The following is a 15,666-nucleotide window of genomic DNA, read 5'->3' as shown; positions in this document are numbered from 1 at the left end:
AAACGTGATGGTACGCATTTCTCCTCCTTACACGAGGTATCACAACAACGTTTCACCAGGCAACTCCGGTCAAGTGCTGTTTGTGTATGAGAAATCGGTTGGAAACTTTCTTCATGTCAGCACGTTGTAGGTGTCGCCACCGGCGCCAACATTGTGTGAATGCTCTGAAAAGCTAATCATTTGCATATCACAGCATCTTCTTCCTGTAGGTTAAATTTCGTGTCTGTAGCACGTCGTCTTCGTGGTGTAGCAATTTTAATGGCCAGTAGTGTATACACGCTACAAATACACATGCGACACAACTCTCACCTATCTGCACGGTAGGGGACAACGTCCGCAGAGGAAGAACACCCTTTCCGACAGGCGGTTCAACACACTTTTTTGGATATCCCAGCCACCTGTGGCATTGACATTTTTTTGGAGACACGACTTTTACTTCAGTCTCCTTAAATGAATGCGTCCTCATTTCACAGATCATACTGCTTGTGTGATGTGATTTTTCAGTTACCCATGATAGATAGATAGATAGATAGAGAGAGAGAGAGAGAGAGAGAGAGAGAGAGAGAGAGAGAGAGTGAAATAAATTAATTCAGAATATATGATTACAGATTCATGATGCTGACGAGACGGCGAGTTTATTGAGTCTGAGCACGGACCTATCAACTACGCAATTAAAAAGCTCGCTAATTAAGTCAACCAATTTGCGTATCAAAACTAATTTTCTACAGCCAACAAATGCCATCGACGTCATGCCTGCATGGCGGTCTACAGGGCTGAGAGGAGTAAACGTTTTCCCCCCTTCAACCATTCAATTAATATTAAAATCACTCAAGATTGTGAGTTTTCTTAAAGTTGGAGCCGTTACTTTCATACTTGATCAGAGGGCTTACGGTCTATCCAGTGACATATGCGGTTGGATAGAAAGTTTTCTAACAGGCAGGGTTCAGTATGTCGTACTGAACGGACAGAAACAAGAGTAACTTCAGGTGTGCCCCAGGGCACCGTAATAGGTCCTCTGCTTTTTACGATTTACATAACCGATCTGGTTGATGGTATTGACAGCGGCCTTAGACTGTTTGCCGATGATGCAGTAGTCTACAGGAAAGTGGTATCACACGAAAGTTGTGAACAAATTAATGAAGATTTGCAGAAAATAAATGCTTGGTGTAATGATTGGCAGTTATCTCTCAATATTAGTAAGTGTAACCTACTGCGTATAACAAGGCGAATCCCCATTAATGTATGAGAAAAAAATAAAAGATCAGTCTTTGGAAACGGTAACATCAGTCAAGTATCTGGGCGTGACTGTTCGAAATGATCTCAAATGGAATGATCAGATTACACAAGTAACAGGTAAGGCGAACACTAGATTGCCGTTTATTTGTAGAACCCTGAAGCGACGCAGTCCTTCAACAAAGGAAATAGCTTACAATACGTTAGTTCGTCCAGTCTTAGAGTATTGTTCGTCTGTATGGGACCATTACCAGCTGGGTCTGATTCAAGAGATTGAGAAGGTCCAAAGAAGAGTGGCAAGATTCGTGACTGGTACATTTAGCCATTGCGAGAGCGTTACAAATCTCATTGAAAATTTGAAGCGGGACACATTTGCAGATAGACGGCGCGCTAAGCGGAATGGACTACTCACTAAATTCCGAAATCCGATCTTCACCGAGGATATAGAGCACATATTATTACCACCAACTTTCAAATCGCGCAATGATCACCACTCAAAGATAAAGGAAATAATAGCTCTTACTGAGGCGTTCAGACAGTCGTTTTTCCCTCGCGCGATCCGCGAGTGGAACAGAGGGGGGGAAATATGACTTTGACGCGAATTGTGCCCTCCGCTACACACCGCTTGGTGGCTAGCGGAGTATATATGTAGATGTCGATGGCACAAGGACACATAGGGTCACGAATTGCCTACGCATTCGAAGAACTGCACCGAAACAGATCCTGTAACGCAAGTGATTCGTGCGAAAACCGTTATCAATACCTGGCGCTGCAGCGTAACTCCTCTGACTCGTTGTATGGCAATGCGGCTCGAGCGTTCCGCTAGGGGAAGCGACGTAGTGCTTTGTGAGGATAAACGCTCTCGCATGAATTAACGGCAAGGAGGTTGGTTGACCATCCCCCTGCAGTACTGCGACTTGTGGGCGACATTTGGTTGACGGCTGCATGTAACAGTCAAGGGAGTGGCTTCGGTTGTTGGATCAAACTGAAGGATCGAGGCGGTAGCGTTGAATGTTGGCGGGGGCTGCCAAGCTGATGGAAATGGTTGTTTGCTTTCTGCTTGAGCAGCGGCGAGTGGCAGAATGAAGTCTCAGAGTCCCTGAAAACTCTGCCTTGCTGGTGGACGGGTCACTTGTGGCTGTTTTAATTTCATGCAGGAACATCGTGGAAACTACGGCGGGCATCTGCTTTACAGCCATCGGGTGTTGGGAAGAGAAAATTTTGGAAAATCCCTATGATGTGCCGTAAGGTTCTGCCATCCTGATTATCGAGACACATTGCGCTTTGATATTGTGCGCTCCCCATCTGCGTGGGTTGTAACACCCTAATGGACCCCAAAACCCAATTAGGAAAGACCATCACGATGTAATGTAGGGAAAAGTTATCCTGACAGGTACCACAACTTTGCTGATGATGTAACACCAGAAAGTCTTGATAAACACCAACATTAAGCATTACAGAGTGTGTTTTAGTAGAAAGGAAGAAGAAAGAAAGGTCATCTTTAGCAATTTGCCAAACATCTAAGTAATAATTGCAAATTAATACCATGAAAGATAAGTCCAAAGAAATGTCGGTCAGAGATAACTTTTATGTGGAAGAGAGTTGTAAACGCAACGAAGAAATTCAATGCGTCTACAATACTCATTCACGGAAAAAGAGTCGCTTGCAAGCTATCGTGCTATCAAGTCACACGAGAGCAGCTCTTGCCATAGTTCAGCGAACGAGATTGTTTTACTTTCAAGAGTCGTTGTTGCGTGATGTAGACGCACAGATTTTGTGAACTGATATTCAGACGAGAGACTTGAACCGAGATAGTATGCTGACTGTGTATACCGAGTTGTTGGACTTTATTAACGGAAGTGGGCAATATTGGACTCAACATTCATACAAGTGAACTTACAGAGAGGAATGGGCAAAGTTTCAAAAGACTATAATGCACGTTTAGTCTCGAGTAGGAGACATTGACACGAATACATGAAGGAGATACAATTACGCCGAGCGTTAAAGCTGTCGTAATTGTCACGATACTTGAAGCTAACAGAACTGCCAGTGCTGATTAACCGTGTGTGCATGGGGCGTGATGTTTATAAAGTATCTAGCGAAAAGGAACAATAAAATTGTTCATCAAAAGTGGAAATTCAACGTGTCGCCTCCATCATTCGATGGATATTTGGTAATCGCTCATCAAAAGTTAATGAACAGTGTCTATTTAACTTGGAAGTAAATTCGTGGACTGTTAGTTGTGACGAGGAAGGTTTGGACACACATAACATTACGACGCAAGATAATTAAGACATTGTTAAAGAATATCTGTGGATCTCACGTCATATGGAGCGAACAATTTTACTTAGCAACGAACAAACAACGACCAATACGATCTGCAATTGAACTTTTTCCTCGCTCTTGGTGATGTGGACGATGCGCATGAGCAAAGATTCATCAATTACTGCACTAAAATGTTAACTGAGCACATAATAATTCAACTTCAAACCATAAGAGACAAACAGAGTGCGCAGTTTGCATTAATAAGGAAACTGTGCGGACTCGCAATCAAACTTTAATCATTGCGCGAGGAACGATTTGTTAAGAGCTTTTTCAGATCTTGTCTCTCGTTAAACGACGGAGACATCCACCATCGCGCATCGCGTCTCGACTCCACCGACCGAGCTGTAGCAGTGACAGCTCCACGGCGTCGACAACACCAGCACGCGACCGAGAGGGGGCGTCACAGGGTGCACTGGTTTTGTCTGTTCTTGTAATAAGCACGTTTCTTACCTCTCGTTAAATTTTTATAAAGTTCTGCCTCACAGTTAGCAGTAGGCAATCTATTTCATTTGTTTTTGCATTGTACGTAAAACTGCACGAGGCAGGTGGTATTGAAAGAAATACTGCTCTCATTTATTATTACTTGGATTTCGACTCGTCTCGTGACCCTTCAACGTTAACTGGTATTCATATTTTGATTCTTGTGGCCCCTCACACTGTTGGCCGTTTGGCGGTTGCTCTTTGGTATATTCTTTATTTTTATTTCGCTGTTTGAAGACTAAATATTTCATCTACATTTTTATTTAAATTCAGGTTTAATTGTGTCTGCTTGTCGAATTTTAAATCTTAAAGACTTTTGATGTGTTTCAGGCAGCCTTCCCACGCCCGGGTTCCCGGGTTCGATTCCCGGCGGGGTCAGGGATTTTCTCTGCCTCGTGATGACTGGGTGTTGTTTGATGTCCTTAGGTTAGTTAGGTTTAAGTAGTTCTAAGTTCTAGGGCACTGATGACCATAGCTGTTAAGTCCCATAGTGCTCAGAGCCCTTCAGGCAGCCTCTTGCTGTTTATGGGCCTTGACAATTTAAGGAATTTAAGTTTTGGTAGCTCACTGGAGATGTAGTTGTCCTCCTCCCGCAGATAGTTAAATTCTGATGTTCTTTGTTTTGGTAATTTAAACTGACTGCTGTCAACATTAGTTGTCAAACGTGATCTTTTAAAATTTTGTTTATCTTGGTTGTCGACTAGGGCGAGCTACTAACTGTGGATGTTTTTAAATTGTATTTAAACACACTGGTCGCCGTGAAGGCGCTTGTTAATTACGTAGTTTCTTTATTCTATTGCCTTTTAAGGTGGCTAATAGATGCAATTTTTTCAAAAAATGGTTCAAATGGCACTAAGCAGTATGGGACTTAACTTCTGAGGTCATCAGTCCCCGCCGGCCGGAGTGGCCGAGCGGTTAAAGGCGCTACAGTCTGGAACCGCACGACCACTACGGTCGCAGGTTCGAATCCTACCTCGGGCATGGATGTGTGTGATGTCCTTAGGTTAGTTAGGTTGAAGTAGTTCTAAGTTCTAGGGGACTGATGACCACAGCAGTTGAGTCCCATAGTGCTCAGAGCCATTTGAACCATCATCAGTCCCCTATAACTTAGAACTACTTAAAGCTAACTAACCTAAGGACAACACACACATCCATGCCCGAGGCAGTTTCAAACCTGCGACCGTAGCGGTCGCGCGGTTCCAGACTGTAGCGCCTAGAACCGCTCGGTCACTCAGGCCGGCGCAGTTTTTTCATATTTTATTATTTGTACCTTCAGTATTCTGAGTCCTTACCAGAACGGAAAACTTAATAGGACGAAGTGTCCATCTGGAACTTCAAGAGAGCTAAAACTTCTTGTACTTTTTTATATTTGAGCTTATTATTAAATAAACAAACTGAAACTGTATAAGTTTGTTTGATCCAGTACCTTACCACTGACCAACCTAGCTCTCTGCCGTTTCACCAAAGTTCAAACGCCCGAGCCGCATCGCCTGTCTGCGGCCCCCAGTTATTGGCTATGGGCACCTCTTCCCCTTCCGCGGAAGCATACTGTGGGGTGGTGGCCGAAAAAAAAAGCACAGAGAACCGATCTCTGGCTCTCAGTTGTACGCTGTCGCTTGTAGATCTTAGATATGTCGCTCAGTGAACAGCTGCAACGCGGAAATTGCCGCTATCCTTGAACACGACTCTATCTCCATCACACTGGAAGCAGCAGTGTGTATGCAGCAGGCAGAAACCGAGTTAATATACTGGCGTGACAAAAGTGATGGGATACCTTCTAATATCGTGTCGGACCTCCGTTTGCCCGGCGTACTGCACCAACTCGACATGGACTGAACTCAACAAGTCGTTGGAAGTCCCCGGCAGAAATATTGAACGATGCTGCCTCTATAACCGTCCATAACTGCGAAAGTGTTACCACTGCAGGTTTTTGTGCACGAACTGGACTCTCTATTATTTCCAATAAATGTTCGATGGGATTTATATCGGGAAATCTGGGTGGCCAGATCATTCACTGGAATTATCCAGAATGTTCTTCAAGCCAATCGCGAACAGTTGTGGCCTGGTAACGTGGCGCTTTGTCATCCATAATACACTACTGGCCATTAAAATTGCTACACCACGAAGATGACGTGGTACAGACGCGAAATTTAACCGACAGGAAGAAGATGCTGTGATATGCAAATGATTAGCTTTTCAGAGCATTCACACAAGCTTGGCGCCGGTGGCGACACCCACAACATGCTGACATGAGGAACGTTTCCAACCGATTTCTCATACACAAACAGCATTTGACCGGTGTTGCCTGGTGAAACGTTGTTGTGATGCCTCGTGTAAGGAGGAGAAATGCGTACCATCAAGTTTCCGACTTTAGGAAAGGTCGGATTGTAGCCTATCGCGATTGCGATTTATCATATCGCGACATTACTGCTCGACTTGGTCGAGATCCAATGACTGTTAGCAGAATATGGAATCGGTGGGTTCAGGAGCGTAATACGGAACACCGTGCTGGATCCCAACGGCCTCGTATCACGAGCAGTCGAGATGACAGGCATCTTATCCGCATGGCTGTAACGGATCGTGCAGCCACGTCTCGAACCCTGAGTCAACAGATGGGGACGTTCAAGACAACAACCATCTGCACGAACAGTACGACGACGTTTGCAGCAGCATGGACTATCAGCTCGAAGACCATGGCTGCGGTTACCCTTGACGCTGCATCACAGACAGGTGTGCCTGCGATGGTGTACTCAACGACGAACCTGGGTGCACGAATGGCAAAACGTCATTTTTTCGAATGAATCCAGGTTCTGTTTACAGCATCATAATGGTCGCATCCGTGTTTGGCGACATCGCGGTGAACGCACATTGGAAGCGTGTATTCGTCATCGACATACTGGCGTATCACCCGGCGTGATAGTATGGGGTGCCATTGGTTACACGTCTCAGTCACCTCTTTTTCGCATTGACGCCACTCTGAACAGAGGACGTTGCATTTCAGATGTGTTACGACCCGTGGCTCTACCCTTCATTCGATCGCTGCGAAACCCTACATTTCAGCAGGATAATGCACGACCACATGTTGCAGGTCCTGTACGGGCCTTTCTGGATACAGAAAATGTTCGACTGCTGCCCTGGCCAGCACTTTCTCCAGATCTCTCACCAATTGAAAACGTCTGGTCAATGGTGGCCGAGTAACTGGCTCGTCACAATACGCCAGTCACTACTCTTGAAGAATTATGGTATCGTGTTGAAGCTGCCTGGGCAGCTGTACCTGTACACGCCATCCAAGCTCTATTTCACTCAATGCCCAGGCGTATCAAGGCCGTAATTACGGCCAGAGGTGGTTGTTCTGGGTACTGATTTCTCAGGATCTATTCACCCAAATTGCGTGAAAATGTAATCACATGTCAGTTCTAGTATAATATAATTGTCCAATAAATACCCGTTTATTATCTGCATTTCTTCTTGGTGTAGCAATTGTAATGGCCAGTAGTGTAATTCCATCGTTGTATTGGTACATGAAGTCCATTGACGGCTAGAAATGGTCTCCAAGTAGCCCAACATAACCAGTTGCAGTCAATAATCGGCTCAGTTAGATCAAGCCTATTCCACGTAAACGCAGCACACACCATTACGGTGCCACCACAAGCCTGCGCAGCGCCTTGTTGACAACTTGGCTCCATGGCTTCGTGGGATCTGCGCTACACACGGACACTCCCATCAGCTCGTCCCAACTGAAACTGGTACTCACTCCTCTCACCAGGTCACGGTTTTCCAGTCGTCAAAGGTCCAATCGAGCCCAGGAGTGGCACGGCAGGCGATGTTAGCAAAGGCGCTTGGGTCGATCGTCTGGTGCCATGGCACATTAACACCAAATTTAGCCACACTGTTCTAACAGATACTCTCGTCGTACGTCCCATATTGACTTGTGCCGTTTTTTCACGCAGTGTTGATTGTCTGTTAGCACTGACATCTCTACGCAAACGGCGCTGCTCTCATTCGTTAAGTGAAGGCCGTTGGTCACTGCATTGTCCTTGGTTAGAGATGAAGCCTCAAGGTTGGTATTCTTGGAACACTCTCGATACTGTGGATTCAGAATATTGAATTCCCTATCGATTTCCGAAATGGAATGTGCCATGTGTCTAGCCCCAACCACCATTCCGTGTTCAATGACTGTTAACTTCCGCCGTGCTGTTATAATCACGTCGGACATATGTCCGTTTATCCGCCAATTCTGCGGAGAACCCCCTTATTCCTAACCTTATCTGTACAATTGATTTTCAACATTCTGCTGTAGTACCATATCTGAAACGCTTGGACTCGTCTTCTGGTCCGGTCTTCCCACTGTCCATGATTCGCTGCCGTACAATGCAGTGCTCTAAACGTACACCCTCAGAAATTTCTTCCTCAGTTTAAGGCATCGTTTGATACTAGCAGACGTCTCTTAGCCACGAATCTTCTCTTTGCATGTGCCAGTGTTTTCTGTCGTCCTTGCTGTGTCCGTCATGTTACTTATGTCTTTCTCCGATTAGTTCTCATTCCACATTCTTCGCTCATTAGGTAAGCGTATTAAAATACAGAGATATGTAAACAGGCATAATACGGCGCTGCGGTCGGCAACGCCTATGTAAGACAACAAGTGTCTGGTTCAGTTGTTAGATCGGTTACTGTTGCTACAATGGCAGATATCAAGATTTAAATGTGTTTGAACGTGGTGTTATAATAGGCGCACGAGCGATGGGACAGAGCATCTCCGAGGTGGCGATGAAGTGGTGATTTTCCCGTATGACCATTTCACGACTGTACCGTGAGTATCAGGAATCCGACAAAACACTAAACATCGCTGCGACCGGAAAAATATCCTTCACGAACGGAACCAACGACGGCTGAAGAGAATCGTTCAACGTGACAGAAGTGTAACCCTTCGAAAAATTGCTGCAGATTTCAATGCTGGGCCATCAACAAGTGACAGTCTGCGAACCCTTCCACGAATCATCATCGATATGGGCTTTCGGAACCGAAGGCCCACTTGTGTACTCTTGATGACTGCAGGACACAAAACTTTATGCGTCACTGGGCCCGTCAACACCAACATTGGACTGTTGATCACCGGAAACATGTTGCAAAAACAGACATAATGTCTTATGGGATAACAGCAATCAGTGATTTTATAATGTCACTTAAAATCCGTCTTGATTGCAAATTTTTTTATTATTCATATGACCGGTTTCGGTTCATTCAGAACCATCTTCAGATCTGATACTTCAGTTACAGGAGTAACCCGTCCAAATCCAGCAACTTTCACATGCTACGTCACATAAATACGTCATATGAATAATAAAAAAATTTGCAATCAAGACGGATTTTAAGTAACATTAGGAAACATGTTGCCCTGTCGGACAAATCTCGTTTTAAATTGTACCGAGTGGATGGACGTGTACGGATACAGAGACACCTCATGAATCCATGGACCCTGTATAACAGCAGGGGACTGTTCAAGCTGGTGGAGGCTCTGTAATGGTGTGGGGCGTGTGCAATTGTGGTAATATGGGACCTCTGATACGTCTAGATACGTCTCTGACAGGTGACACGTACGTCGCCATCTTTTCTGATCACCTGCATCCATTCATGTCCATTGTGTATTCCGAAGGACTTGGGCAACTCCAGCAGGACAATACGACACCTCGCACGTCCAGAATGCCACAGAGTGGCTCCAGGAGCACTCTTCTGAGTTTAAACAATTCCTCTGGCGACCAGATTCTCCAGACTTGTACATTATTGAGCATATCTGGTCAGAAGAGATCTCAACCCCCTCGTACTCTTACGGATTTATGGTCAACCCTGCAGGATTCATGGTGTCCAGCACTACTTCAGAGGTTAGTCGAGTCCATGACACGTCATGTTGCGGCATTTATGCGTGGTCGCGGGGGCCCTACACAATATTAGGTAGGTCTACCTGTTTCTCTGGCTCTTCAGTGTATATCACCCACCTTTTCCCGTTGCTTACTCCTATTTTTCTCATAATTTAGAACATCTTGCACCTTTTCCTACTACGTCCATATTATATACAACACATGTTTTGGTTCAATGGAACCAAACTCTGAGGTTGCACAAAGAAAAAAAATGTATCTTAGAAAATAAGAATAACGCTACTGGACAAGTATTGGGAGAGAAGTGGGCTGCGACGTCCATGAAGAAGCCGTTCGGCTGAAATGATTGAGACAAGCAACGGTGAGCCTGCAGTCATGAGTACATAAGAAGAACCCTTACATATTAACAGAATCTTCCGTCGGTTCTTGGTAGAACAACATTATAATAATAAATGAAAAGCACCAGTTTGCTTTTCTAGAACAAAAGCAAACTGGTGTTTTTCATTTATTATTAAGAACCCTTACAGCTCGCAGCGCTTTTGCAAGGTTTCAGATGCGAAGGGCAAACGGGAGAAAACGAAAACAGTAGCCGGCCAGAGAGCTGCGACCACACTGAGACGTTGCCACGGAGTCGTTTACAAAATTGTGACGATACTGGTTGAGCTAGGCGTGCGAGGCTGCTCCGCCCAGCCCACTGAAACTGTCAGGGATCAGCTACATTGACGGAGAAAATTCGCAACACGAAGAAGGAGTTGTGCGGCGTAAACGAAAGTTGGTAGACGTGTTTCTACATCTGAAAAATGATGCCCATTCAGAATTCACGCCAGTCGGATAAGAGTGGCGCTTCGTAGTGCTACTATGAGGGTGCAAATCAGGTATGCTTTAAAAATGCACTGAGTTTGGACGAGATAGATTAATAGGGCTATGAGAAGCTGGATATCCTTCCTTGCCGGCCGCTTGCCCCATACTAGGCGCTTCAGTCCAGAACCGCGCTGCTGCTACGGTCGCAGGTTCGAATACTACCTCGGGCATGGATATGCGTGATGTCCTTAGATTAGTTAGGTTTACGTAGTTCTAAGTCTAGGGGACTGATGGCCTCAGAAGTTAAGTCCCATAGTGCTCGGAGCCATTTGAACCATTACTAAATTCAAGCCTTCGTCCCTCTATACAATTTCCCCCCCCCCCCCCCCCCCCCTCACACACACACACTCGCCACAAATACTACACTGATGGTTGCTTGACATCTCAGAATGTGTCCTATCAAGCGATCCACTCTTTTAGTCAAGTAACGCAAGAAATTTCTTTTCTCCCCAGTTCCACTCAGTAACTACTCAGCTGTTACACGATCGACCCATCTAGGCTTCAGCGTTCTTCTGTAGCACCACATTTCAAAAGCTTCTATTCTCTTTCTGTCTAAAAATCTTGTCGTCCACGTTTCACACCCGTACAAGAAAATGTTATGCCTCCAAAAAAGCGTCAGTGTAAACAGGGCGGTTGGGATATTCAACGGAGTGTGTTCAGCTGCCTGTCGGAAAGGGTGTTCTTCGTCGCGGACATTGACCCTTTTTCTTGCGGATAGATGAGAGTTGTGTACATTCAGAAAAGACTTGACAACACTTATATTTATACTCCATTTTCACAAATTCCTCTTTCTCAAAAATACTTTTCTCACTCTACCCTACTTCAGTCAACATTAGTTACTATTGCTAACGAAACAGAAAAATCCATCTACTACTTTTAGAGTCCTATATCCCAATCTAAGTCTCTCAGCATCGCCTGAATTAATTCGACTACATTCTATTACCCTAGTTATGTTTTTGTTGATCGTATAACCTCCTGTTAAGACACCATCCATTCTGCTCAACTATTCCCCCCAAGTCATTTTCCATTTCCGACTAAACTACAGTTTTCATCATCAAACCCCCAAATTTTTATTTCTTCTCGCAGGACTTTTACAACTACATCTACATGGTTACTCTGCAATTCACACTTAAATGCCTGGCAGAGGGTTCATCGAACCATTTTCATACTACTTCTCTACCATTCCACTTTCGAATGGCGCGTGGGAAAAAGGAACACTTTAGTTTCACTCCATAGGGAATAGGCTACAAACCTGTCTCACGCTCTTCTCAATAGTGTTATCAGCATTGTGGGTCTCCATTTGACCGGCTGGAACCACGCGACCGCTACGGTCGCAGGTTCGAATCCTGCCTCGGGCTTGGATGTGTGTGATGTCCTTAGGTTAGTTATGTTTAAGTAGTTCTAAGTTCTAGGGGACTGATGACCTCAAAAGTTACGTCCCATAGTGCTCAGAGCCAATTATAGAGTCCGAAGTTCAATTGCAATGCAAAGTTGAGTACATTTCTATGTCATTTCCTGTCTCGTGGATCTCTCGTATTGATTTGAATCCTTGATCTGCTCGCGTCTATCGCTAATTCACACGCAATATTGAAGCGACCTCATTTTAGGGGTATTGTCATATGGTCATGTTCTAGTTGTAAACATTATAAGAATATTGTTGATTATTCAGCTAAGTAAATTTGAAGATTGGCTTGGTCAAAATTAAAGCACCTCCTTAATTGTTTTAGTCATTTGTATCTAGTTTTATTTACGAAAGTTGGTTAGCCAAACTTTAAAAGATCTGTGTTCTTACCCTTAATCTGTTCCTCAGCTGATTGGAAGTAATGAGAGTTCTGATGGGAATTGTATGGACATTTTTACTATTTAAGTGAAGCTTATCCTGAGTATATTTACCTAGACACATTCAGATTTCATATTTTATGGGACTTGTTCCGGTTAAACAAATTTATTTGTTATTTGTCGAAGTGATCTTGCCTTGTCGGGCAGTCTCCTCTATTACTCTGATTGTGATTTTATAATGCTTTTGTTTGTAATAAAATATGTAGCAACTACAACGGATTACTATCGTGATTTTGGTGTGTCATTACCATTACCACATTTCACCGAAATTTCATTACTCTAAATTATGTCTCTTTTGCTGTTGCGATGTTATTTTCCGTCAGTGTATGAATTGAGGTGTCCAGACGTGAATTTTGGACTCTCCATCTGCCGAGTATTAATGTGACGCCTGCGGCTGAGCGCCAGGTCGCCTGGTGTAATTATCCGACGGGGCGTTTATCTGGGCAGCGTCGCGACAGTGGACTGGCCGGAGTGACGGAGTGGGCATTAATGTGAGTGATCTGCCGCGTGGCGGCGCTGGGGTTTACGAGCGGCGGCAGCGCCGGTCACGTGGACAGCCACGACACGCCACGCCAGCCCAGCAATTAGTCGGAGAGCAGGGCCAGGGCTGGGCGCAGTTGCGCCACACCGTCCGCTGTTTCATCGGACTGGCCCGCCTCTTCTTTCCTCGCCTCGCCTCGCCTCGCGCTCTAATTACGCCAGTGTGCTCACCTGGAAACTGTGGTTCGCGTTCTTGATGCTGCACTCGGCGAAGCTCAGGTCCGTCAGGTCGATCTCATCGAAAATCACAGCCTGCAACAGAAAAGGAAACATGTGTTAGCGACTCGGAAATAATCTGCACGCCAAAGGTTCGCAGAAGCGCCCACTGGAAGGTTTCTCGCCAACAGCTGGCCACGCAGCGACGACCTCGGATGATCCCGACGGATTCTGGAACAACCAGGTTCCTAGCCTGTGCGATTGTGGAGGCGCCACGGGGAGTCCATTAGCCGCAGTTGACGAAACCGGCGGTCCTACGTACCCCGGGTTGGCGCAGACGAGCGGATTTCTGCCACGGACCACGTTCACAAACCCCACGAGTTTCCCTTTGGTTTTACATAACAGCAAGTTTTAGTTGCTTCAGGGGTGGTGGAGGAGCGGACACATGACCACATTAAAACCCTACTCTGAGGTGACAAAAGTCATGGGATATCTCGTAATATTGTGTCGGACCTCCTTTTTCCCGTCTTCGTGCAGCAACGCGCAGTGGCATGGACTCAACAAGCCGCTGGATGTCCCGAGCCATGATACATCTATGGCCATCCATAAATGCGAAACTGCTGTTGGTGCAGGATTTTGTGCACGAACTGACCTTTGGATTATGTCCCATAGTAGCTCGATGGGATCTATTTCGGGCGATCTGGGTGGCCAAATCATTCGCCCGAACTGTCCAAAATGTTTTTTTCAAACCAATTGGGAACGGTTGTGGTCTGGTGACATAACATCATTCTTTGAGAACGTGAAGTCTGTGAATGGTTGCAGATGGCCTGCAAGAACCCGAACATAAAACGATTTGCAGTCAGTGATCGGTTCAGTTGGGCCAGAAGACTCAGTCTACGCCATGAGAAGACAGCCACACCATTATGGAGCCACCACCAGCCTGCGCAGCGCCTCGTTGACAACTTGGCTCCATGACTTCGTGGGTCTGCGCTACACTTGAACCCTACCATCAGCTCTTACCAACTGAAATCGGGATTATCTCACCAGGCCACGGTTTTCCAGTTGTCTAGCCCACGAGAGGCGCTGCAGGCGATATCATGCTGTTAGCAAAGGCACTCGCGTTGGTCGTGTCCATTAACACACCATTTCGCCGCACTGTCCTAACACATTCGTTTGCAGTGTGTCCCACATTGATTTCTGTCGTTATTTCACGCAGTGCTGCTTGTATGTTAGCACTGCTTTCGGTGATTAAGTGAAGGCTATCGGCCACGGCGTATGGTGAGAGGTAATGCCTGGAATTTGGTATTCTCGCACACTCTTGACACTAACATTCCGCTTTCCAAGTCTGTTAACTCCCGTTGCGCGGCCATAATTCCGTTGGAAACTTTTCTACATTAGTCACCTGTATACAAATGACAGCTCCAGAAATGCACTGTCCTTTTATATTCTCTGTAAGAGATAGTACTACCGTCTCGACATATAGCTATCCCATGACTTTTGTCACCTCAGTGTATAGTGTATACAACTGGGCCGCAAAATACCTCATTTCTCGATAGGGTCCCACGAACATTACAAGAACAAGAGTGTAAAAAATAGAGACTGCGAAGAGATGGTTGAAACACTTTTAGGCGATATTTCAAATGCGATTCGAAATGTAAGGAAAAAAAGTAGTTACAATATTGCTCCATAAAACTTCGGGACAACTGTCGGATGACTGCAACTAGCTGCCACGATATTTGGGCGCAGAGTCTTCTGCACTGAGCTCCCGCATTTAATACGCCGCCAACACATGCATAGTGTATCCAGAAATGCAATGAAACAAAAATTTTGGCCGAAACCTCAAAATTTTGGAACTCCTGCACCAATGAATCAGTGGAAATATTACTGAGTACCTCACTAATCGAGACGGCGGTTTCCAGTTAAATTCCGTATGGAATCCGGTTGTAGAAAAAGTTCGGGATCGGCGCAGTCGCGTCGTTCTGCGATTTTACCGTACGATGACAGTCGATTTGATATCGATGAGGCGAGCTTTCAGCACAGAAGGCGCGCGGGGCAGCTTTCAGACTTGCAACAGAAGCGCATGTGAAACACCATCTGGGTACACCACGCTGGAGGGGTCTTAAATACGCGAGCTCGGTGCGTTTTAGTTAGTATTCACCTGAAGATGGCTAGAAGACTCTGCGCTGAAATATCGTGGCAGCAAGTTGCAGGCATCCAGTAATTCTTGCAAAATTTTGTGGAACTTTCTCTACGCACGCCAGCGGAACCATTCCGCTGTGAGCTCTATGTGCAACAGCATTCAAGCACTATGCCTCGTCGACGTCTGTATCGTCTACGTCGCCACTGCATGCCTGTCTAC

The 15,666-nt window shown here is 45.5% G+C and overlaps 1 protein-coding gene across 1 annotated transcript in view; it reads right to left on the bottom strand.

The window, feature by feature from the left end:
- The window catches only part of LOC126456962 (diacylglycerol kinase eta-like), a 537,414-nt gene extending 524,015 nt beyond the window's left edge, over positions 1-13,399 (bottom strand). Inside the window, exon 1 of the mRNA XM_050092898.1 lies at positions 13,323-13,399. The gene's annotated coding sequence lies outside the window, so the exon portion shown is untranslated. The remainder of the gene's footprint in view (positions 1-13,322) is intronic.
- Between the last annotated feature and the right edge of the window lie 2,267 nt (positions 13,400-15,666).

Source organism: Schistocerca serialis, chromosome 2 (genome assembly GCF_023864345.2).
Source record: "Schistocerca serialis cubense isolate TAMUIC-IGC-003099 chromosome 2, iqSchSeri2.2, whole genome shotgun sequence".
NCBI classification, from domain to species: Eukaryota; Metazoa; Arthropoda; class Insecta; order Orthoptera; family Acrididae; genus Schistocerca; species Schistocerca serialis.
The sequence above is the reverse complement of the archived record's forward strand: the minus strand, read 5'-3'. Positions and strand labels throughout refer to the sequence as shown.